Source organism: Zootermopsis nevadensis, unplaced genomic scaffold (genome assembly GCF_977971745.1).
Source record: "Zootermopsis nevadensis isolate Lab colony 2312 unplaced genomic scaffold, Znev_1.0 Znev_ptg000003l, whole genome shotgun sequence".
NCBI lineage: Eukaryota > Metazoa > Arthropoda > Insecta > Blattodea > Termopsidae > Zootermopsis > Zootermopsis nevadensis.
Window position 1 is genome coordinate 12599291 of NW_028259135.1, and position 24638 is coordinate 12623928.

General features: G+C 38.2%; 1 protein-coding gene across 6 annotated transcripts in view; it reads left to right on the top strand.

Annotated features, from left to right (window-relative positions):
* Nucleotides 1-24638, top strand: part of LOC110827175 (uncharacterized) — a 378872-nt gene that overhangs the window by 115649 nt on the left and 238585 nt on the right. Inside the window, exons 1-2 of one of the 6 annotated variants that reach the window (XR_015537878.1) lie at nucleotides 22569-22659; nucleotides 23360-23424. The exons of 4 other annotated variants lie outside the window; for them this stretch is intronic. The gene's annotated coding sequence lies outside the window, so the exon portion shown is untranslated. Of the gene's footprint in view, nucleotides 1-22568; nucleotides 22660-23359; nucleotides 23425-24638 lie in introns of those variants that run through there. One more of the 6 variants, XR_015537877.1, reaches the window with a different exon arrangement.

Here is a 24638-nt window from a genome sequence, read left to right on the forward strand (position 1 = left end):
AGAAATATTTGTGTGTGTCCAAATTAATGCATTCGGTTCAAATAGTCAAGAAATGACAGCAGACCGCGTACAGTACACTCCAAATGAAATATCACCGCGTTAAGTAATACAGGGAAGTCGATTTCACTACACATCACTAGAAGATTAACACTGCAGAGAGTATTAGATAATTTTATCTTCTTCACAACTCTTCGGTCCTCTTCCAATTCTTCCACTCCTCTCAGACCATCGCTTTCTGACATATCACTCGATTCATCACTTCCGCTGCTGCTGTTCACTAAATTATCTTCAATTATAATATGTTCGATAGCTTCTTCGATCATGCCTTCTTGCTCATAATAAAATTGTTCTAGTTTTTCGACATGCTGACATATATTATCCCATTCCTCTTGCCCAATTTCTTCGAATCTCTGGCGACGTCCGTAATTTTAAGTGCTGTGTTCCTTCTTGCAATCTCCTCAAAAAAGTTCAATGGGGTTTATATCGGGATGGTACGGCGGAAGTCTCTGCACTGTGCGTTCGTTGTCTTCTAAAATATCATCAAACACATAAAATTTGTGCTTTGACTTATTTAATTTGTTTAAATCGTACAGTTGAGCTTTCAACACGTTGTCACAAACTGAGATGTTTATTTCCAATAGCCAGGCTTTCATTTCGCCCTTCTTTGATTAAGACGTCGGTCGTTTGTCTGTGATACGAGGAGTTATCAATGACCAGAAAGGAGATTGCAACGAACAGGTGTCACGTTGTTAGCACAGCACAGTCACAAGACGACAATTATCAGGCTTCTACATTGCTGTACTGACACAGACTGTACTGACCGACGGAAATTCCTCCCTTCATTGAATGGCCCGCATTCTGGGCACTCCCTACGAGGTCAGCGGCCATAATCGGTGGATCCAGTTCTAGTAGCCATTGAAGGAAAGAAAAATGTTAGGGATAGGTAAGGAAGCGTACATTCATAATGACGGTAGTTGGGATACCACAGGCGTCTCCTGTCTAATCTGCAGTTGTTCATGTTTTATCACACTCTCTGCAAAAGCTGTTATCCGGAAAACAAAGCAGAGTTGTTAAATAAATAAAGCGCACTGTCGTAACGCAACACGAATGAAATAAAGAACAACGGAGCATCGCACAGCCGTCATATTGGCGGAATAATTGAAGTGCTCTTGTTTACGAGAAGGGTTATCTGTTGATCCGCACGGTTATAGCATAAAATCTCTTCTTCATGTTTGTCAGGCTTTGCGTCAGTGTTACTTATCTCAGTTTTTGATGTAAGCGCAGTGCGTATGAAATGTATCATGAGGCATGTCATGTCGCATATTACAATTAAAAAGGAGATAATAAAAATGAAGCAAACAAAGGGAAATGAATGAAATGCCGAAAGAAAAGACAGGAATTAAGAAAGAGTAACGAAGGAAGTCAAAATATCAAAATGCAAAAAAAAAAAAACCCAGAGAGAAAGAAGGAAAGAAATAAATAAACGAAGGATAGGAAGCGAGGAAGGAATAATTAAATTCATCAGAATAAAGTGGACCATTTCTCCTCTCAACAGATTATACCGGGTGTCCATAAATTAGCGCACGATTTGAAGGTCATAGAGCTGTAACTGACTTGCTATAATTTTCATCACAACAGTTTTCATATGCTTATTTTTTCCGCTGATATTTTGGTTCAATAATCTTTCTTGACTTCAAATCCAATTATCAATACATAGCAATTCGTTCAATTTCCGTTCAACAAAGATTTCAATTATCAAAAACTGATTACATTCCGCTCACGTTCTCAAAGGTTCAGTTTCCAATAACACAACTTTTATCCACCTGGCGTTCTCCTACAAGTTTTTAGAATCTATTCGATTTCTCAAGTTTTGTTCAGCTGGAAGTAGTCTCTCTCCATTTGCAATCGATTACACCAAAATTATCTCTTCATATTTAACGTGTTCACTGCTCCATATTTTAAGTTTCTTCTCGTGTAGAACAGACTACGTTAATGAGTGTTCTGTTTGTCAGTCCAAAGATGAAATTACCAACCGTAGTCATTATTCAGCTCAACTGGAAAAATCAAAGAGTATGTATATAGTCGTAAGCGGTAAGAACGTCGGACATGTTTGCCGACCAGCAGATAATTCCGACCCCTTTATTACATGTGAGGGGAAGAAACTGCTGAGGAGAATATTTGGTAACAAGAGACACGAAGTGACAAGAAGGTGGATAGGAATTGCATAATGAGGAAATTATTAATTAGTGTTATTCACCGAGATATATTAGGGTACAATGGGAGATGTATGTAGCACCCATAAGAAATTAATTTGCAATTTTAATCTGAAGAATCTGAAGGGATTAGATCACTTGGAAGGCCAAAGCGTAGGTGAGATGATAATATTAAAATGTATATTTGGAAATATTTTGGGATGCTGCGGACTGAATTTATTTACCTCGGGATATGGATCAGTGTGGTGAGATCTTATTAACACTGTTACGGTTAGGAACAAAATGCTGAAAATTTTTGACTGTTAGTTTCTGAAGAAGTAAATGCTCCATAGAGATGATTAACCTCACGCCTGATGCTGCAATATAACAATAACTAACTCGTATATAATCCACTCATATGATAGACCTCTCTGGGTTCAGCTGTAGTCCTACTCCTGTGTATTATAATGCACTTGGCACTTCCATTAGTTCAGATTAATACTGAAGCGAGCACATCAGGTGGACGATATCGATATATATCAATTAGACGTGTTTCTGAAGGGCAGGACATGTGCGCACGAAGTTGTGTTTAGTAACTTGTATCCACATTCACAGTATAACTTACAACGGTTTACTGGAATCTTGGTTTCTATTTTTCTGAGAGATTCGTGGTCAAATTCCCGGTGTTTTCGGGCTGAAGTAATTTCGAGTGACGGGTGTCTGGGTTGTGTTCGTCTAAATGCTTCCAGTTACTGGTTAGGTCTGTGAAAACTGACGCAGTGAAAGAGATGGCTGTCTTCTGAGCTTTTACGCCCTGTAGTCCGGTGCTTAATACCGAATTGTTAAAGAATTATGCTCGAATTTTCAGAAAATATTCTAACGAATTGGTGGGATGAGTGGAGTTGTAGAATTTGACCTTCGTAATTGTTCGAGAAATTTTCCGACTGGTGATTCCTAACCCAACCATTTAATTGTTTCAGAAGCTGTTTCCTGTATGTAAATTAGAACTTATTTTATTGACGTATTAGATTTAACGTAGTCTAAATGTAAATAATGACTTACAGTTAATAATTTTAGAATGAATTTACTTGAATCAAAATTATATTTAGATTGTAATTTTAAAATCTCAATCTTTGATACTCTTTAAATTCCTAATTTAAAATTCTGAACCGTTTAGTTGTCTCAGAGGCGTCACTTTGTTATTTGTTCCAACTTCGCAATATCCCAGAAGGCTGTTATCTTTGTTACTTTGTTGTTGTTGCTTGGCTGAGTATAGTCTGTGCAGGTCCAGTTACTTCACTAAGCCTCCTTTGCCCAGTGCCCTCTCATTTTGCTTAATTCATTGTCTGTATTCACATTTCAAAGGACAGTAATCATCTTCACTATGTACATGCTCAAGAGTGTAAGACAGTTCCCTCGCACTAGTGTTAAAGGCGACGTATATCACGAAAGGCGAAGCTTTTAACCTTCTCTGCACTGACACTGTGAGTTCAATTTATGAAACAATTACTTTTTTTTTGCATATGAACACGTTGACTTCAATTTGTGTTATTCTAACCTTACACTAAAACATAATTTTTATTCGTAGTCATTATATGCAGATGATTCTAGTTGTCTGTTGTTGGTGGTGTCTATGAAAAACTGATGAAATATGCAAGAGAAATAGGGTTATGTTAGTTAAGTTTCTGTAATTCGGTTTACTTCCATCACGTGAACGATTTCAACATGTACTGACCGCGTCTTTGTGATATAAAATGATTCGGTTTGATATATAGTGCTCTACGAGATGCTTAACGACGCTGCATTAATTATTGGAATTCCTTAGCGAAAATAAAACAAGCACAAACAACAACCGAGCGTTCTTTTCCGGGGTTATTCTTAATATGAATCGTGTTGACGTAATTAAATCAATTACTTCATGAGACAGTTTTCAATATGTATTCCCGTTGATCGATGTTCTATTAATTAGGTGAGCTTCATATATCAAACAGCGTTTTACATAGACAACTTTTGCAAAATCTCCTAGCGACAGGCACAGGACGTGGGGAACCCGAGGGGGGGGGGGGGGGGGGAAATGAATACGACACTAAGAAGCTATTTAAAATTAAAATAAAGATGATTATGGATGGGGAGTCGAGAGTGATTCTGAAGGACTCGGTGTTGCCTGTTTGAATGGGGACTCGAACAAGCTTAAGATTCCCAAATAATAATTGGATGTGCTATAGCTGATTTAAATCTGCCAGGTACAGTGCAGTTACACATTCAAATAAATACCTTCTATTTGTGTTTTAAAGTAAACATATTATTTTTTATGTCGATTGGACAGAAATTACTCAGCAGGGATCGGATTAATATGAATTTCGTCTAGCATATACGAAAAGGTGTAAACTGATATTATGAGTTTTGTGTTGGGCAAGGCCGTGGTCTAGGCAACACGGAGTATTCCTCCGGGGGCTTCCCCTGTTTCTCCGTGGCATCCCAACAATTACTCCATTCACACACAGAAGAAGGCAATGGCAAACCACTTCTGGATCATCTGCCAAGAACGTAAATGAACAGGTCCCAGTCCGAGAAAAGGATGGAAGGATCCTGTTCATATGGACCTGTCGTCAGACAGAACACTAAATAAATAAAATAAAATGTTGGTTTAACCCGATATAATACAGGAAGTTGAACGTTTTACCTTTTGAAGAACGCAATTCTTCTAAGCAACATTGCAAATCTAGTTCCTGTCTTAAGAAAAGCAACCCGTTTGCATTAAAATGCTAGATTAATTAATGCTGTTTAGGAAAACAGTTTTTGTTTATTCTGAGAGTTACGTGAAACCTATAAATAATAATCTGTGGACAAAGTGTATATTTTTTAATGTTAATGCAGATGGTACACATGGTTAAAACTGTTCTATAAACTTTTAAAATTTCAGGAATAGTATAATTTCCCAGGGGAGTCTCAGATGTATGAAAAATTAAGTAGGACAGGTATGTAGGATTTCGTAACTTTTCTACTGCACTTTGAATATTAAATCTTTACTAAGAGTCAAAAATGTCCGGGGTCAAGAGTGGGTTGAATTAATGTAGATTGCTGCTTCAGTGTAATACTAAAAAGTTGTCAGTGGAACGACGGTTCCGGAGAATTTGACGTAAATACGTCTATACGGAAAGGAAGTTTATATATTGGCTTTATTCTAAATATTTCCTTTATACCCGCTTTACAATTGAGATAAGTTTGATTAAGACTAATTAGTTACGCTTAAGATGGGTCTGTGGTAGATGAATGTAATGTAAAGTAATGTAAGGTAAGGTAATGTAATGAAATGTTTTATAGGTAACAACAATGCCGAGTAAACAGATGACGTTTCCTAGAACTCTGCGACAAACATTCATTTTTTATGTCTAGCCTCTTTCTGTCTCTGTCAATAATGTCAACATGGCGGCAGTGCGGACGTGCGAATGTATTCGTTCTAGGATCTCCCAGTCTTCTGTGGTGATATGTCTTTGAAATTACTTGTAGATATAGAAACCATTATGTATATAGGAGGATAATATTAAAACATATTTTATTGAAATAGGATGTTAATATGTGGAATGGAATTACACTTATCAGTGTTAATATTTTGACGATTACTTCGTGAAAATCTCAACATACAACGTTAGCATTACATTGTTGTTTCTGATTCTGTGCCTGTGTATGTGTGTGAGTGTGTGAGCATCCTAAATAAACCAGACTGTATTCAAACACCGTGCGACACAAAATCAATGATGCCAGAGGTTAAAATCAATCAGTCTACCCACATGCACACAGCCCCTTCTCTGTACACTTACAAAAGCATTAAACCAGAAGAGTTGGCTTTGTTTTGTGTTACTACAATCTCGATTCGTTCGTACTCCTTTTGTTGCTCTGTTCTTCTTCTAGAAGTAAACACGATGAATGATGGTATGTGATGTTAACAATCGAATAAAACGGGAAGACTAACAGCTTTGATTCCCATCGATTTTAATTTATTTTAGCTTTTAAATTTACTTCGCTGTCCAAAAAAAACATGGAGCTATTACAGTAGTTTGTTAGGTTAGGTTTCCTGATTACCTACCCACTGCACTGTAAAGTAGCCCGCCCGGATTAATTGTTGTATGGAGTTTATCTCGACTTCATGAACTCTTTCTTCACAGCTGACAGTTGCTCATTTGATCACATGGGAAAGATGAGGAAATTATTTTTTTTCCTCTGAAATAAAAATAAACGAAAGAGGAAAACGTGGTTGCATAATAAGCTGTTACATTTTTTAAGGCAACACAACCTAGGTTTCATTTGTCATCCTGTCCCTCCCCGTCTGTATACGTTCTTTGTACAAAGTGTGTAAAATAGCGAATATTTTTTATCCGTGCCCTTCTATCTGTCCACGTTTATTCCTGAAACTATTGAAATAACTTCGACTAAATTCGGTATTGAAGGTCTATATTAATACTTTTAAGACGAAATTAATTTTGTGTTATTAGAAGTTCTCATTCGAATGCGCGTACGAGATCAGTGTGTAGGAAAATCCCAGGCAAGAGTATTAAATCTGCTCGTTTTGGAATACTTGGGGCTGTTGGTTAGGGTTGTTCAAATTCTTTTTGTCAGAGAATTTGGCGAATTATGGAGGAAGAAATTTATAATACACTACTTATGTTTGCGTTGGTATTCATATTTTGTAAATAAGAGAAAGACATTCTGAATATAATTAAATTTCGAAACGCGTGGTTTTCCCATGCTTTTAATTTATCTTATTGAATTGGAAGTCAAAAACCTCCTGAAATTCCGCCCAATCTGCTTCACTGAAATAAATAAATAAATAAATTTACTTTTTTCGCTAGGTGCGATTGGAATCTGGTGTACTCTGTAATGAAGAGCTCTCTGGATGAAAAACTTTATTTTATCATATTTAGTTGGGAAAATTTATGAAGTGAAGATCGTGGTTACCATGACGACATTCGGAATGCGCCAGACCTGCATATTTAATTTATTTATAAATTCCTCGCATTCTTAAAGCTTCACAGGAAGTTTTTAAACATAAAATTAATATCACATTCCTCAGCTGCTTTGACAAGCCTCCATGAAAACGATCTAATGAAGTTATGTTCCAGTGAAATGTTTATCGATGAAGTGTATTGACGATCGGGCAGAAATACACATGATCCACAGAATGCGGTCCATTACCACAAACGAATCTGCGACGATCGAGTCATTTAGCTATTACGTCCGATGTGAAAGAAATACTGCTAGGTACCAAGTTTTAGTATAACCTAAAGTTAGTGATAATTTTGGGTTTGCATTTACTGATTCTCCACTGGTGCATTTAAATTGACTTTATACTCACTATCCATAGACTTGTGTACACACTGGGCGACCGTGGCTTGATTCCTGGCAGGGACAGAGCCATATTTATCCAATACCGGCTGAGCTACTCAGCCTACTGTCTGATATATATCGTGGCAAGGGTGTAAGCGGCTGGGGAGTGAAGCTGACAGTTCACCTCCACCTGGTGCCCAGGTGAAGAACACGTGGAGCTATACCTCCATTCCTCCATAATTCATGTTTCGGTTCTTAATTAAGCAGAAAGACATCTCTGACTTACCATTCACTATACTGTATACATTGAATATGACCGTCCAGTGAAAGAATTTTTTTTCCATAAACCAACTGAGGTGTAATATGTAATGCAGGTTAGTTATATAATTAAAGGGAAATCCCAACTTCGCTGGTTTCTGTATTCTAGTTGTGCGAATTGAATAATGTTATAGTGTCTCATGGAACATCTCACGAAGTCTGCACCTTTTAAATGTTGTGCTCCTTGCCACGAACAGAGCTGCACCTCACGTATTTATTTTTATTTAGTGTTCTGTCTGACGACAGGTCCATATGAACAGGATCCTTCCATCCTTTTCTCGGACTGGGACCTGTTCATATACGTTCTTGGCAGATGATCCAGAAGTGGTTTGCCATTGCCTTCTTCTGTGTGTGAATGGAGTAATTGTTGGGATGCCATGGAGAAACCGGGGAAGCCCCCCCCGGAGGAAAACTCCGTGTTGCCTAGACCACGGCCTTGCCCAACACAAGTTATAAATTCGGGCACCGCCGGGAATCGAACCCGAAACCCCAGGATTACAAGGCCAGCGTTCTAACCGCTAGACCACCTCATCTTATTATTATTTAGTGTTCTGTCTGACGACAGGTCCATATGAACAGGATCCTTCCATCCTTCTCTCGGACTGGGACCTGTTCATACCTCACGTAGACACGTATAATATTTATGAACTTGTCTCTTTCATTTGGCAAGGATATCGAGAGATATTTAAGTGCCCTCAGTTTCTTAGCATTCTATCCTCTGGATTCCAAATTCAAAGGGACTGAAGCAATGTTCCCCTATTTCGCTTTTATAGGTTTCGTTTCATTAAAAGAATGAAAGATCGATTTAGGACATCAAAACGCACGTTTTCTAATGACGTGGAAGCTGTTGCGAATTAATCAAACTGTCTGTCAGAATGAGGTCCTGTGGCACTCTAATGCATGTTTCCCTGCTGTGCCACGCCAATGCAAGGAATCTACCTAAACTCTTAGTTCACAAGATAATGACATGTCACCGCTGAGTTTAATGTTAGCAGAGATCGATTACTCGAAGTTTTCATGCCTTATTTCATGTTCTTTGTATCAATATAAATGGCTAATTGTGTTTCCATTGATAAGTATCAGAGTTTGAGTGGGCAATTTCCCGCGTTTTATGACAGCATTCTAGCGATTATTCAGGCTAGCATTTGGTGTTTAATGAAGAAGGGCACATATGTTCTAAGTAATGAACTAATACAACAACTCAATGAACATGTTTGCTTAACACTCTGCGGTCTTAATGGTGAGGTACACTGTTTAAATTTTGGTGAAGTTACTGGCTGTTTTGGTACCTTGTCCAGGTTTTCCTCAGGGTCTCAGGATAATTCCAGGATATGGTTATTTTCGTCTGCATAACAAATTGTATTAATTGTGTGTTAATTGTAGCTACGTTATAGCCGATGCACGTTTCGATACCACATATGACCATCATCAGGTGCCTTGACAAAAAATTAAAAATTGAACTGTATAGCATTATTAGGGTTTTTCACTCCCCAACGTGAGCAAGGAACATCTTATGGGCTGGTTTTTCTGCCTGTCTGTCTCTCCGTGTGATTCAACCCGAGAACCACATGAAGGATTTTGGTGAAGTTTGGTATTCCTACATTCGGAAAACTACCCCATAAAGTGTTCCACGTCCATGCTAGGGCCTAAAGAACACTTAGTACCGTACCAGATTGATACAATTTGAGATGGAAACTAGTAGACCTAATTGCACGTTTTATTTACAGTAGTGTACCGGTATTTACATATATGAGTTGAAAAAATACCCATCGAATCTCGTGAGACTGGATGAGACTGAAGTGGGATGCTGATAGCTGAACCCTACATCGGATCTGACTGGGGGTGTTAATCCCATTTCGAAAATATTGGGCTGATCTTGTGTTTAGTGCGTGAGGTTTCATGGTGTGTGCAGAAACAAGGGGACCCTTAGCTCTGTGCATATGCCCAGGGGCCCTGATACAGGCCGAATGACTGACTGGTTTCCGTCCAAACAATACGCAACAACACGTGTGTATATTCTGCAGGACAACCTGTCATCCATTGTGGGTTTGTCTGTATGCTTATGTCGGCCCACAGCCTGCTTACAATGCAATGCTTTGTCGCCATTCAATTCCTCGCTCCATTGCAATGATTCATATTTAGGTGTACCGTGTTATACTATTCTGATCATCGCTTCTCTCGAATTCAATTTCTCAGTCAAATTAATCGTGTTGCAGCCCTGTACGAGTCTGTGTCGGCTTTCTATCGGCCTTCGTGTTGCTAACGCCTCTCATGGGAATTAATCTCTGAATCTTACAGACATGATCAAAGTAAAGCAATTTTTTTGTAATAAGATCGTGGTTAAATTCAAGTTTCTTTGCGAAAGACTTTTAGGTTATTTTATTTCACAGTAGACATACTTTCGTTGAACGGTTGAAATGAGGTCAGTTCATACTTCATTTTCAGAAGCAGAGTACTGTGTTGAACACTCTGGCCATCTGCTCTGTTTATTTACGTATCTATATCATCTGTAGCTAATGTCTCTGTAGTGATTTGCCTGCGTATTGTCCAGTGACTTGAACGGAGGAAATGTGTGGTTCGATCGAACGGGCTTTACCAGTGGAGTAACGGTGACTCTACTGCAGTTTGAATTATTCTTGTTGTGACTAACTCTACGGCGAAAAGTTATTGCAGAGACTCATTTAAGAAATTCCCTGCCATTTATGGAACCTGAAGATTCGTTTGCAGAGTTTACAAGAACCGTCACTGGAACCTATCCTGAGCCAGTTTAATCCAGTACACACCTTCATTTCATTACCGATAATTTTAATATTATTCTCCCGTCTACGCTTAAGTCACCATTCAAGGTTTCTCGACTAAAATCTTGTATGAAGTTTTTCTTTCAAGCCATCCGTTGATACAGGTCTACGTCCCATCTATGTGACCTTTTATGTAATTGTCCTAATGATGTCTGGTGAAGAGTACAGTTTATGAGGCATAAAATTAACTAATTTGAGAATTATTTCCTAATGTAATGTGCGTTGTGCAAAGAACGGATAGTCGCTGCCATGGCACTTGAAACTACGCACCGAGTTAGACCCGTTTTGATAACAATGGTAATACATTGCAGTATGCCGCTTTGTTTGCTCGGGGTCACTCCGTGTTCTAACCACGGTCAGGGGATGAATGTTGCATGCATTCAATTTCCGGACGGTGGTAATCCTGTACTCACCCTGGAGGCCATTCCTACAAACGTCACCCCCAACTACCAGCTGTTCAAACATTAGTGTGGGAGCAATTGGTTATGAATTGATCATTTATGAAGATGACAGACAACCTTCAGAGAGATTGGGCCCTATAGTATCGTAGATGATGCCGACATTTCAGAGGTGCGTGCTGCCTGTCATTGGGGTGATGCCATCTTCAGAATATGAACTCTCGTTGATTACCCACGATCCTGTAATCGGTTTCTCCCACAGACACTCGCGTTTTCTTTTCCACTCATACAGTATCGTTTTTGCAGCTGAACGTCGGCTTTGAGTTAAGGCATTGGTTATGTGTAGTTAAGTTTTTAAGATTCCGTGTGTTTATAGATGACATGTCGAAAAGAGTAGTTTGTTGAATGCTTAAAATCTGGTTACCAAGGGATGTGTGAGACATGTAGTACTCATACGGGACATTAGAAATATATGAAAGAATGTTAGCCTCTATGAAGTAAGTTTTACAGTTATTTTTTGAATAAGGATGCTGTTCTAAATGAAGCTGTTAGTTTCCATCTGTGATTCCTCGTAATAATTTAGAGGAAAAAAACTAGGTATTGATAATAATTTAGTTATTTTTAGACCAGTTGATGATATTGTAATTGTTTATCTTCTTTTCCGTTTTCGCGTGTCCACTTGTATGAATGTTTGCTTCTCCTTTGGCTTAGTAAAATGGACGCTTCGGATAAATTACACGAGTATGACACAGAAATCTATCTGCAAGTTCGTTTCTACTTGTTTTATTGTTGTCCTTTTGCTCTAGAATTTATATAAAAAAAGGAACCTATGGAAAACTAAGGAACGCTTTAGTCAAGATGTCCAACTTACTCCATGGAACGGTCTCTCTCTCTCTCTCTTGAGAATCTTAAGATTTTCACAGCTAGTCAGAAAATTCCCCAAGTTCCATCACCGTGTTTACTACTTACCTTACCTTACTTACTATCCTTAGCCAGTTTAATCCAGTTAACGTACATCCCACATAAGATCTTACCCCGGGTACGAAAATCCCCTGTAAATGGTCACACTTTTTCTTCAGAAGAAGATCTCTATTTCAGATGATTGTGTTCAGAAATGTGAAGTATCCTGAGTATATTTGACATGAATATAAAGGCTGACTATACAAATAAAGGAGAGACTAGGGTCTAACTCAAGACCTACTCTGTGGGAAGTAAGATATGTGCTGGAACTGAACAAAGATGGCTGAAATTCCTAGTCTGGAAGATGGAAGTAAAATAAAGGAATTTGTTCCCAATTGATTGAGCTACTTCCACTGATTTCATCTAAAATTCTTATCTTATTTCTTGATTGCTTCTCTGTCTGTCTACTAACAAGTAGTTTTATCTGTGCAAAAGTGATCTAAATCTGGGCGAGCTGACTTGACATCTCATAAGTAACTTTATTGCAGTCATATCTGCGGATTAAAATGTAATAACATGGAAATGTTACTTTGCATGCTTCCAAAATTTAATGACCCGTTTACGTACGCGAGTATTCCACTGCCACAAACAATTTTTTATGAACGTTACGATTTCAATATTTTGAAAACTTATGTAGGTATTTAAGTGTAGAACTTTATTTTAAATCCGATAAAATGACAAAGAAAATTGGTGATAATTTATCATGAATATTAGTATTATAGTATATATATTTTCGATATATAAACGTGCTTGTCGCATATAAAATGTCTTGTGTTATAAATACGTTTTATATCTGTTATTAAAAAGGTCTTGACTTTTTCTATATGGTCAACCGTTACGTACGTCAGCATTGTGTGTGAATGTTTTTGGGACACCTGTGTGTGTGTGTGTGAAAAGTTATTTGAATTTTTAAAACGACTTTACTCTCTTAATTGTCCAGTATTTGATTTTAGTCTGACAAAACGTTTATATGAATTTCTTTCGAGAAATGCACTCGTTCCATAAAGCAAAGAGCATATAAATAGAATTACATTCTGTAAACATGTAGGTCTAACTTACGTCAATTTGGAGAGGTTTCAATTGCCTTATTTCTGCTGTGATTGCTTAATATAGGTTGTTCGATGAACCCTACTTGATAGCGTATTTTGTAATGTTGCGTGACGACAAGAGTGGTATAAGATTTACTTCACATATTCCTTCCAATGGCGCACGCAAAAGTGTTCCAAATGGGTACAGCTCGAACAGTTTCACTTACTCTACTTTTGCTGTTACGGCGACTGGAATAGAAATCATGAGAGTTTCATGAGGAAAAAAGTTGGATGACATTCGTTAGTTACAGAGAAATTGGCCCATGGACTACGCTCCAAGTCCTTTCATTCACATAGACCAGACAGAACTTTTATATACGTACTGTAAACGGCACAAGTGTATAACGAAATCAATCCTATTGGTAAGTTAATCCCCAACTTTTCGCTGAATTTCTTCCTTCCTTTCTCTTACCAATTTACTTTTCTCTCGCAGTATCATTTTCTCTTTTATCTCCTCACCTCCCGTTCTGTCTACACTGTAGGGTACTACAAAACTCCGGACCTTATGAAAACGTGCATTTCGAATTCTTTCGCAATTGTGTCGGTGGTGCAGTCGGTAACCGGAAGTGATTCTTTTGTGGCCAACTGGATGTTACGGTTAATGATGTGCCCTGATGACGAAATACGAATTCTCAAATCTTTGTCAGTTTTGAATTACAAAATCCTCGTTTCTAGATTTAAGCATCACGATTCAGTTTCTATCGATATGTACGGTCTGTTTCTTGATTTAGGCATATTTCTTTTTCTTTTACATTTTTTGTTTTATTATTTTTGTTTTTTCTCCTTTATCCCTCATTCTATGTTATTTTGTATATCCCTTCTTTATTTTTGTTTCATTTTAGGTTATTTCTTTGTCTCTCTTTGTTTATTCCCGTCTTTTGTTGTTTTTGTATGTTCATCTCTTTATTAGTTATTTACTTCTGTTCTTTCCTCTTTCGTCAGCAATAATCTTTCAATCAAGTTGTGAAATGGTTTCAACCAGAAACCACGAGTAATTTAGAAGGGTGAAGGGAATCAGGATGCAATGGCAGATGCAGAGTGGAAGTAATTTTGATGGACAGAGAAGAATGATGATTGTAAGTGGGAAAACGTCAGTGGCGTTAATAAACAGGTACAAACAAACATACTTACGACGACTCTGCTTTAAGTGCAGAAACAAATAGTAAAGTAAAGTAAAGTAAAGTTTGTCCCACTATACGCCATGTAGGCGTTTGGGGTGAGTGGAGGTATAGCTCCTCTCTTCCTTGACCCCGGCACTAGATGGAGGTGAGTGGTCAGCATCACGCCCTGGCTGGCTTTACCCCCCGGGAAAGGACCCCGGTACCCATTGGACAGGAGGCTGGGTGGGCCCCAGAGCCGGTCTGGACGCAGAGGCTAGAGGAAAAATCCTCTGCCCCCGTCGGGGATCGAACCCCGGCCGTCCAGCCCGTAGCCAGTCACTATACCGACTGAGCTATCCCGGCTCATGCAGAAACAAATAGTGCCCTGATAAAAATAAGAAAAACCAGTCAGGACGGAATCCCAATTAGTCTCAGTACCGGTGTGCTGATATGCACGGTTTGCTTTAAAATCTTTATGATGCTAAAAATTTTATGATTCCCACAGTTCTCCTGGGCAGTAGACATTGAAATAGGTTGGCACAGAGTCCCAAATTAACTTTTGATTCATAAGAGTTCGCATATTTTAACTTTTTTATCATCCATGCGCTGTGGATTATGCATGATTAAATTTGTAAAACATTAATGCGGAATTGACTCTGACCGATAGTACAAGGGTTTAAATGCCATATTCCTGCATGATAAAGGTAATCCACTCTTGAAATATTTTTTATTTTATTTTATCGGTTTCTTCACGAAAATCCGGGATTAAAACCCGCTCAGCAGGTCGCTGTGACACCTACAGATCGTTTCGATTTCCTGTACGCAGTGCTGGCTGATGGTCGGATCTTGTGAAATTCAAAATATTCTAGTTTCGTTCCTCAAGCGACTGTCGAGAGAGAAAGAGTTGTGACGTGTTAACGACTTAAACGGGTAATGGTTCAGACTGTAGAAGCAGTTTGATTTCTTAAGAAGGGTGATAGGTCCCTTCCTGAAGAGGTACTTCAACGAGAATAAAAAAAGAGTTCTTCAGTGTAAATGGTACTTCCTTCGTGAATTTGCAGGACTTAATATGGTTATATTTTTTGCGCCGATAGCCAATATTTTGTGGAGCTACTTTTTGAAAGATACTGATGAAGTTTGATTTGAACTTCTTTAAAAGTATTTCAGTTGACATAGCGTTGCTAAATAGCTACGAAATGGTGACGGTTTTAAGACAATAACATAAGGTAATAGAATGAAGTAATTTATATTAACTTCATGCTGTCAAAATGAAGTTGATGTCGCACAAATGGAAAACGTAATTTGTCTCCATGATTTTCGGTCAGCTCACGCAGTTGATGCAGTGCTGTTAAATAGCCGACTAGTTGTAGAATTAATTATAAAATCTTGTAGTATCCTATCGTCTGACTTTCGCCCAATTCTATGCTTTAAATCGCTGAAAATCTGTGTTTCGAGTTAGGAAGTAATATTCGTTTCGGTCACACCCACGCATTCGAAATTCAACCATTCTACTTGTTCAGCGCCTTCCAAACCCCCCCCCCCCCCCCCCCCCCCCTGAACCGTAGTCTATACATTGGTTGAAGTGCTTGACGCTGATTGGATCACGAAAATTTCACTGTAGTGTATTCTTCTTTCTAACTTTGTTGGAAAATGTGTTGATTGAAAATGGCCTCAAGGATTCTCTGTCCCCCTGTCTCAAATGCACGTCTGAGTTCATTGCCACAGCCCCCCCCCCCTGCCTCACACTCTTCTTCTCAACCTTCCTCATCACCCTTAATGATGTTGCAGAGGAACTTGAAGATAATAGAAACAAAGGAGATGAGAAAAGCAGTACAAGTGGCAACGAACAAAACAAGCCAAGCGAAAAGAAAAGCGCGATGTAAATTGACAATGCAACACGCGATGAATTCTGAATGCGAATGAACTCTGAGGCCGACTACAAGAACATATTTATGGAAAATTATTTGGCGTACCATTTTAATTTTCATCTCTTTTCTTTATTCTTTTTCGCTCCTGGCCGTCAGTTCTTGTATTTATTTTGAAACCGTGTTTAAGCAATCACAGTCCACAGTTTGTGTTTTAGAATTTTGTTTTGCTTAGATGTCATTAATTGACTGCCGGGATTTATAATGGGGTGTGTATTTTTTTTTTTAGTGTTCTGTCTGACGAAGGTCCATATGAACAGGATCCTTCCATCCTTTTCTCGGACTGGGACCTGTTCATATACGTTCTTGGCAGATGATTCAGAAGTGGTTTGCCATTGCCTTCTTCTGTGTGTGAATGGAGTAATTGTTGGGATGCCACGGAGGAAAACTCCGTGTTGCCTAGACCACGGCCTTGCCCAACACAAGTTATAAATTCGGGCACCGCCGGGAATCGAACCCGAGACCCCAGGATTACAAGGCCAGCGTTCTAACCGCTAGACCACCTCATCTTATTATTATTTAGTGTTCTGTCTGACGACAGGTCCATATGAACAGGATCCTTCCATCCTTTTCTCGGACTGGGACCTGTTCATATACGTTCTTGGCAGATGATCCAGAAGTGGTTTGCCATTGCCTTCTTCTGTGTGTGAATGGAGTAATTGTTGGGATGCCACGGAGGAAAACTCCGTGTTGCCTAGACCACAGCCTTGCCCAACACAAGTTATAAATTCGAACCCGAGACCCCAGGATTACAAGGCCAGCGTTCTAACCGCTAGACCACCGTGGCACGGTATATATGGTCCCGTTAAATCATCGGGCAATTTGGGGTCTCAGAAACAAAGAGCTTCGAGGTTTGTGCAGGTCTCATGATAGTTAAGTGTAGGAGGCTAAAGAGGATAGGATGAGGAAATAAGGAATGCATGAGGAATTTTAGTGAATAAACCTCTTAGAAAACACCCTGTTTGATGGTCGAGAATACAAATTATGAAGCTTCTCATTACGTAGTGTTCACCATTCACCTGTTACTTTCGTCCTTTCACATCCAAATGTTGAATTCAGCTCTTGCTTGTAAAACGCCCTCAATCTGCAAGATACAAAATTCCAAACCTATGTAAATCAAAGACAGAATTAATATTTTGCAAAATCCGTGACTCGGGTGAGAGCGGTCAGGTGTGAACGTACAGCGTTACGCGATGATACTTTCTCCGTGCTCGGGGTTGGCTAACACTCGCATTTTGACCGCGTGAGACAGGATGCTGTGAGGTTGTGCCGAAGTTCTTCTCAATCTCGACTTCTTCAACGTGCAGACCCCATCGTCATTATTGAGTCTTAGAAATCAACTATGACGCTCCTTCCTTTAGCATCAGTGGGGTTATATACATCAGTTAGTCTTCAAGTGGCTTCGTCTCCTCAGACGTTGCAGTAAAAGCAGTAATGAGCGCGGGCACATTCTTATTATACTACACTTACAAAGCGTCTCTAGGATACAGCCACCCTGGAATATCTGTTACTTTATTCTGCAAGGCAAACAGAAGGTGATATTTTAATTCGGAATCACCTGCCCTCCAATTTATACCCGTGTCTCTCAAATAATCTTGGATAACATTTAATTGCATTTCTGGACAGCAGCAACAGTTGTAAATAAGATGATTTTAAATAAGGTAAATTGAATGCCATCTCAAATAAATGAATGCAGTAAGGACTGGCTTTAGAACCTCCTGCAGAAATTTGAATACGATGGTTTCTCGGGGTTTCGTATGGAACAAGTAGTTAACTTCAGTTGCTAGGTTACCATTGCTGCGGTACCAAAGATGTCCTATTCTATCTATTTCTCAACGTTTGTTAACGTTGATGTGTAAAGCAAATTGAAGCAACGTATCAGTTTAAAGTTTGTTGATGTATGGCAAAACCACAATAAATTGTTGAAAGAAAATGCACTGTCGCTGAATGCAGATTTTTACTTGGAAGAATTCTGGTGTGGGAAACGAAGTCAAAAAATGTCTGTGTTAATACAGGTTAAATCATGAAGATTTAAAAAAATATGTGCTGAGGTGGATATATGGACCTAAAAAGGATTTCTAACAGGAGAATGGAGAGAATTCCTTCATGTTTTATTATGAAGAACCGTGGTCGATTAAACCTTGCGATTGTAGATAGTAATTTTGTTTTACATCGCTGTATCGACTTGAGCTGATTTAACGTAGATTTGGTAAGTTAATTTTCAGTGTCGAGTTGTGTTGAAGTGGCTATGGACTCTCACAGAATTTCTGTCAAATGCGTGAAGGTGTAGTCGGTGTAGACAGTTTACGGCTGTGATTCTCTATGGAAACTCAGACGTGTTACCTGCTCGGTGATTCTCTTGTCGCTCAGCTGTAAAGCCTGTAGAGTCTCTGTGCATTAAAGTGCGATAATTAATGATTTGAGTAGCGTGTTAACAATATACTGTGTGTGGTATATGTGGGGTTGGTGTTCATGTCTCCGTGACTTACATTGTGGTGTGTCTAAGGCCATAACGGTGATTATGTTAGTAGGAATTGATCCGTCACAATGATTTCATTACCTTGCATTCACGGTCCTACCCTCAGCTCGACTACAGAATAATATTTTATATACATCAAAGATCCTGTTTACGTGAAAGTAAGACTCATGTTTGCGCCGTCGCACAAATTAAATTGACCCAGCGCGTCGGTGAGAATTCGGTGTGCCTCATATCCTTTTATTGCAATGATTCAATGTAAATGACAAGTCCATGGCGCGTAGTGTTTCTTGTGAAGGGAAGAGTATCCTCAGCTATTCAGGAAATTTCTCACAGTTTATGGAACCCGAAAGTTTATTACCGTGTTCATGTTTTTGGGAGTTACCCTGTACTCACGTAGTGTCAGATTATAAAATATTTTATGGTGACAAGTTTTGAAGAAATGTGCAACTTTCGTAAGTTATCTTTCTTGTAGAATATAAAAGAACGAGCCACACTAGCGAAACTTGTATAAAACTTTTAACTTGTTATCACTGTCTACTAAACCGATAGAACTAGACAAAATGCAAAATTTAGTATATGTAATGTAGAGTGTACGTACGTGCGTCTAATTTTGGACTGAAACGTGTTTGTGTATATTACGAAGTACAAACATGGCGACGTCGCTAAGCTTTGACAACTATCAAACAATAGAATTTTTATGCTATAATTATGGCAGCCGTGCACATAAAAACAACTTATGTAGTCCTAAATATTACATTATAATTTACAACAAGATAACTTGTTTACATACGGAAACTTTTAAACGAAAGAACATTTATACGGTAAGTTCTATTCCAGAATTTGTTTCGTATATTTTTGTTTTGTTCCACAGAAAGTTGTGTCGAATAACTGATATTACACTTCCAGAAGCAGCAAGTCCAAACTTTTTGTGTGTACTGTCATGTTCGTTTTGTTGTCGTCTCGAGTCGCTTCCTTTCAAACCCAAGCACGTGCACACACACACACCCACACAAAGTCTGATACCACGTGAGTGGCCGGGGATGCCCAGACCACCTTTCTTGAAGCACTCAGTTTCTGAGGTCTCAGCGAATTCTCTGTCCCTCAGCCACCTAGCTGCTCCCTAACAAGCTTTTGGACGCTGCTTCGATAGAAGCTGTGAAAGAAGTGTGTGGTTCCGCCGTCCTGCTTCATATTGAAGCTAATGTGAAATTCTAGGGATGAAGACATTTGTTGTGCTCTGTCACAGCTGAAGATAAGACTTTGCAAAAGATAAACACCGAATTTAAGCTGGATTTACGAAGAATTGCGAATATGCGTGAGTGTCGAGTTTCAATAAACTTGTAAGATTTTAGGTTTTCACAGCGGTGAGTCTGAAGATTTCTGTCTTCTGGGTTGTTGCTGTGTAGTCTGGTAGATGTTAACCAACGTTTCGGAGGTCATACTGCCTCCGTCATCAGGGCGATGAGTATGAAGATTTCTGTCTTCTGGGTTGTTGCGCTGCGTAGTCTGGTAGATGTTAACCAACGTTTCAGAGGTCATACTGCCTCCGTCATCAGGGCGATGACTAAACTTGTTACGAAGTACAAATTCTGCTGTGAAATGTATCAACCATTAATTTTAATATATGCTAATTATTATGCATTCATTACGCAATTAAGTCGGGTAGGAAGGCAGTCATCCGATGGATGACCGAGTATTAAAATAAACTATTTTGCGTTTTACCCCAGTGCTCAGAGTTATATTTGATCGCTGCAGAAATCGTGCATGCAAAAGCGGCCCAAGAACATTCATTTTATCGTTATGTGTGCTCTTATAGCGTCTTTCTGCCGAGTGAGGTCTTGTGGGTTCTGGCACAATGTAACCATTCAGGTGGTTAACAGTGGTTTGAAGGAATGCACCGCGTCCATGTTCAGAGTGCTTACTTTTAGGAGACTTGGCATCACAATCCAGGTCACAGCGAAATCTTCATCGCAAAGAGAACCTCAAATGTCACAAGCGTATGTGAACTGTAATGTGTTTTTTTTTTTAAATCCATCGACGTGAAAAACTGCTCGTCGCTACATGTCGCATATTCCTTGACGCCACAATGTCAGGCTGTAAAATAATTCTTACGCTGAAGTCCAAAATCGTCCCTTGAATAAACACCAGCTAGAAGGGAAACCCCGTTGGATTGGGAAATATGGATACAGGAAAAGTATTTTGTTTAATTAGGAGACGCTGATATGGGACGGTATCTCGTTGGACTGGAAACAAATTATTCTGTTATTGGACGGATGGATTAAAACTGTATCACAACAGAGCTGAACAAATCAGTTCAGACCTTAGATATCTGTTCCATATTTGTGTCTGATATGTCACTGTTGCACGCAGTCACCATGTTGCAACAATACAAGGATGAATGCTGTGTTAATTAGAGTAATCAGTATATGATTCCCGGTAGCGGATCATATACCTGCTGTCAGATGGATGTGACGAGTCTACCGTAACCCGTGGACCACGTTAAGAACACGTTTATCTCAAATATTTGTTTAATGACGTAGTATTATACAGTAAAAAAAATTACAGAATGTTTGCTTTGTCAGTTAATTTAATTAGCGTATTGATACTCTGACGTCCGACCGTCATGTTACAGCTGACAGTGAACTCATACTAATCAACTGTAACAATTTCCCAAAATATGACTGCCTGCATCATTGAGTGTTTGCCTCTCTCTCTGTTCGCTGCATGTGGCCACAAACCTGCCTGTAACGTATCTCTCTAGCAACATTTTCAATAACGAAGTCGAAAATTTGTATGTTTATGTGTGTCATGAACATGATAATGGTGATCTTTATTTCTTTTCTAAGTTATTTACCCTTATTTTAAATCTCGTGAATTCCAATCCGTCGTAACACGTAATAATATTTTATTTATTTACCATCGAATACAAAATTAATAAATACATAACCTTACGAATGTGTTGATTATTCGTGTCAATAAACTCTATGTATTTCTCCAACCGTAATCATCAGGGGTAGCACAATAATACGAACTGAAACTGTTAAGTGTGCACTGAGTTTGTAACAGTCAGATTTTCATATTCTAAATTTATACTTGTTCAATTTTTATCAGTCTAAACACAATAAAATATTATTATTAAATATTATTACAATTAACATTTAAATATTTAAAATATATTAAAATGATGCTCTCTATCGAAATGTTCGATTTATATTAGAGCATCATCTTTTACACTACATGTTTCGGTTCTAAATGAACCATCTTCAGGTGTATAATCCATATAAACTCAAATGTAATATCCTAAGTGCAATCCTTTGTCAGATGTCCATCAAAATATCAGAAAGTTTTCCTCTTCCAGACCTATTGTATTTTAATATTGCATTCAAGGTCGTTTCATAATGTATATTCTAAATTATAAAGTTCGAAGCTGAAAATCTGTTTGGTAACAAAATTTCTGTTCTATTGCCATTATTTTATTAATGTGCTGCTATAATTTAAAGTCTAAAGCACTGTCGTTTAAGCATATGTAGTTATAAAACATTTAATTTTGCTCTTAATTTTTGATCCTGTTTTAAGATGGTGTACTTTAATTGTCATAATAAGATGGACTTTATATTCATGTGCTGTTCTTTCCATGCATTCGGTACCTGAATTTGTCATTTCGCCCTGCTCCTGTGTCGCTTGTGTACATTTATAGTCGTGAGGTTTCAGTTGTGTAAAAGGTTTAAGTGGGTATGCTTTTATACCATTTCCCATTTCCTGTTGGTTTTCCATAGACAAACCCGTGACTATTGTATGGCACAGAAACTCAAACTATTACTAAATTAGACTACTAATAAGGGATATATGAACATGAAAGGGAACTACAGCATTTATTTAGACAAAGGACATGTTAATTGATGATGAAATATGCAAAGTACAAAAATAGTTTGTTTGACTTGGAGCTAGAAACAGATTTAGGGCGGAGGGATACATAACTTCATATAGGGTATAAATACACCTACCACCCAATCAGACGGTTTACAACGCAGTGAATCACTGAAGAAAGCAAGGTGGACACAGTACAATACTTGCAGGTAATTGATTGTGGAGATTAGTTAAAATTTATCCAATTTTATTAGTAGGTGATTAATGTGTTCTTCCATTCATGTTCTCGTTTTTAGCACGCTGGTTTTTCACTGACAAAGTACGTTTCCGTAATGAGAATAAAATATTTCGTTGTCATTCGTGCGCAGAGGCGGAAAACTTAATATTTTATTCTCGTTATTAAAATATCAGGGCTGTCGAATATAATTAAGCCCGTAACCTGCTTATGCGCCATGTCTAAACAGAGTGGCACATGTTTTTTTTAAAAGAAATATTCGCACAAACCAAACGTTTTGATCTCCATATCAAACGAATGCTACCTGTTGTCGAATACTGCACATTTCTTTTATTTAAAATAGCTGCCTTCTGGGTAATTGGGCCTGTAGTCTGAAACGTCGGCAAAATTCTACCAGACTACACGGCGCAATTACCCAGAAAACTTTATACTCGCCACCTTGAAAATCAGATACTTCACCTAGCGCATCAAACTCTTGATGTCACGTATATTATTCAGTATACTGAGCAGGTTACTTATTTTTATGGATTCTCGGTTTTTAAGTTTTAACGCATAATGTGGATATGTCAGTGTGCCATTTTACCTTGATCTAGCATACATAGCATTTCCTTGTGTTTCATATTGATGCTGTTTAAAATATGTCGAGAGGTTAATTTATGTTCTGAAATTTTCAGCAATACATGAGCACCAGTTTTAAAGGCTAATCGTGTGCCGTGAAGTGGTTAGTCAGTTCAGATCTGTAAGTTTAATTTGGAACTGTCTCCATATTCTACTTATATAAGTAAATAAATATAAACAATTTAGTTTGTCCCACTGTTCAATATAATATTTCTAATATTGAGTAACCCTGGCAGGAATACTTGATGGTATAATTTTGGTCTGCGTTTAATCTTTCCAGATGTTAGAATAATGACTAATTTTGTCTATTCCTTTCTGAATGTTCTTTATTTTATCAGACACTACCGAAATACACATATCACACGTGGTGTGAGATTATTCTTTCCAACTTGTTCAACCTCGCATGTGCTATCTTGCACGGAGTATCATTACGTTAATTTGAAATACCGGGTGTCCATAAATTATCCGATGATTTGATGGACCTGCAATTATGTATTTATAACACATACAAAAAATTCGTATATAAACTTCAGCGAACAAGTTTGAAAAACTTTAATGTTGTGCGACTGTTTTGTAGTGCATAAGTTTTTCATGTGAGTTGTTAATAAATAAATAATTACACGCCCTTCAAATCGGGTTGCTGATTTGTGGGCATTCTGTAAAAACAGAGGTCGAAAAACAGTAATTTCGCGAAACAGATTACGTCTTTCATAAACACAACTAAAAAACATAACAATACGAAATTGCAGCAACAGTCATGTTTTATTATTATTAGTGTTGGTGGGGAGTTAGTGCACGTCTGTGAATATTTTTGCTTGTTCCGTGCAGCAGCCCAGGCACGAACGAGCAGTTGTAAACAGAAGGAGGCCATGTATGCTGTCCGCATGCTAATGATATAAGTAGGCCATGCTTTATGACGATCTGATGAAACAAACTTTTGTAATAAGGACAAACTTTTTGTTTTTTACCTGTACATGTGTTTGTGCTGGTAATAGTGTCCTGGCACAAGAGGTTCAGAAGTGAAAAATTGCCCTCTTTGGTCGAAATGTGCTGAGAAAAACAAAAATTTCTCATCGGTGCGTATTGTGTAAATTTACATAATATGGAATACATTACATCAAAAACGGAACAAAGACACTCATATAGTGTGTTAAAAAGTGTGGATGCCATTACCGAGTGGAAGAAATTAAAAGTTACAAATTTCGGTTGGTTTACAATGGCATAAAGACCATACCAAATTTCATGAAAATCCGTTAAGCTTTTATCGGGTTGTACCATGTGGACAGACAGACTGACAGACATGGTAATTCCTATATATCTTAATTTATTTAACAT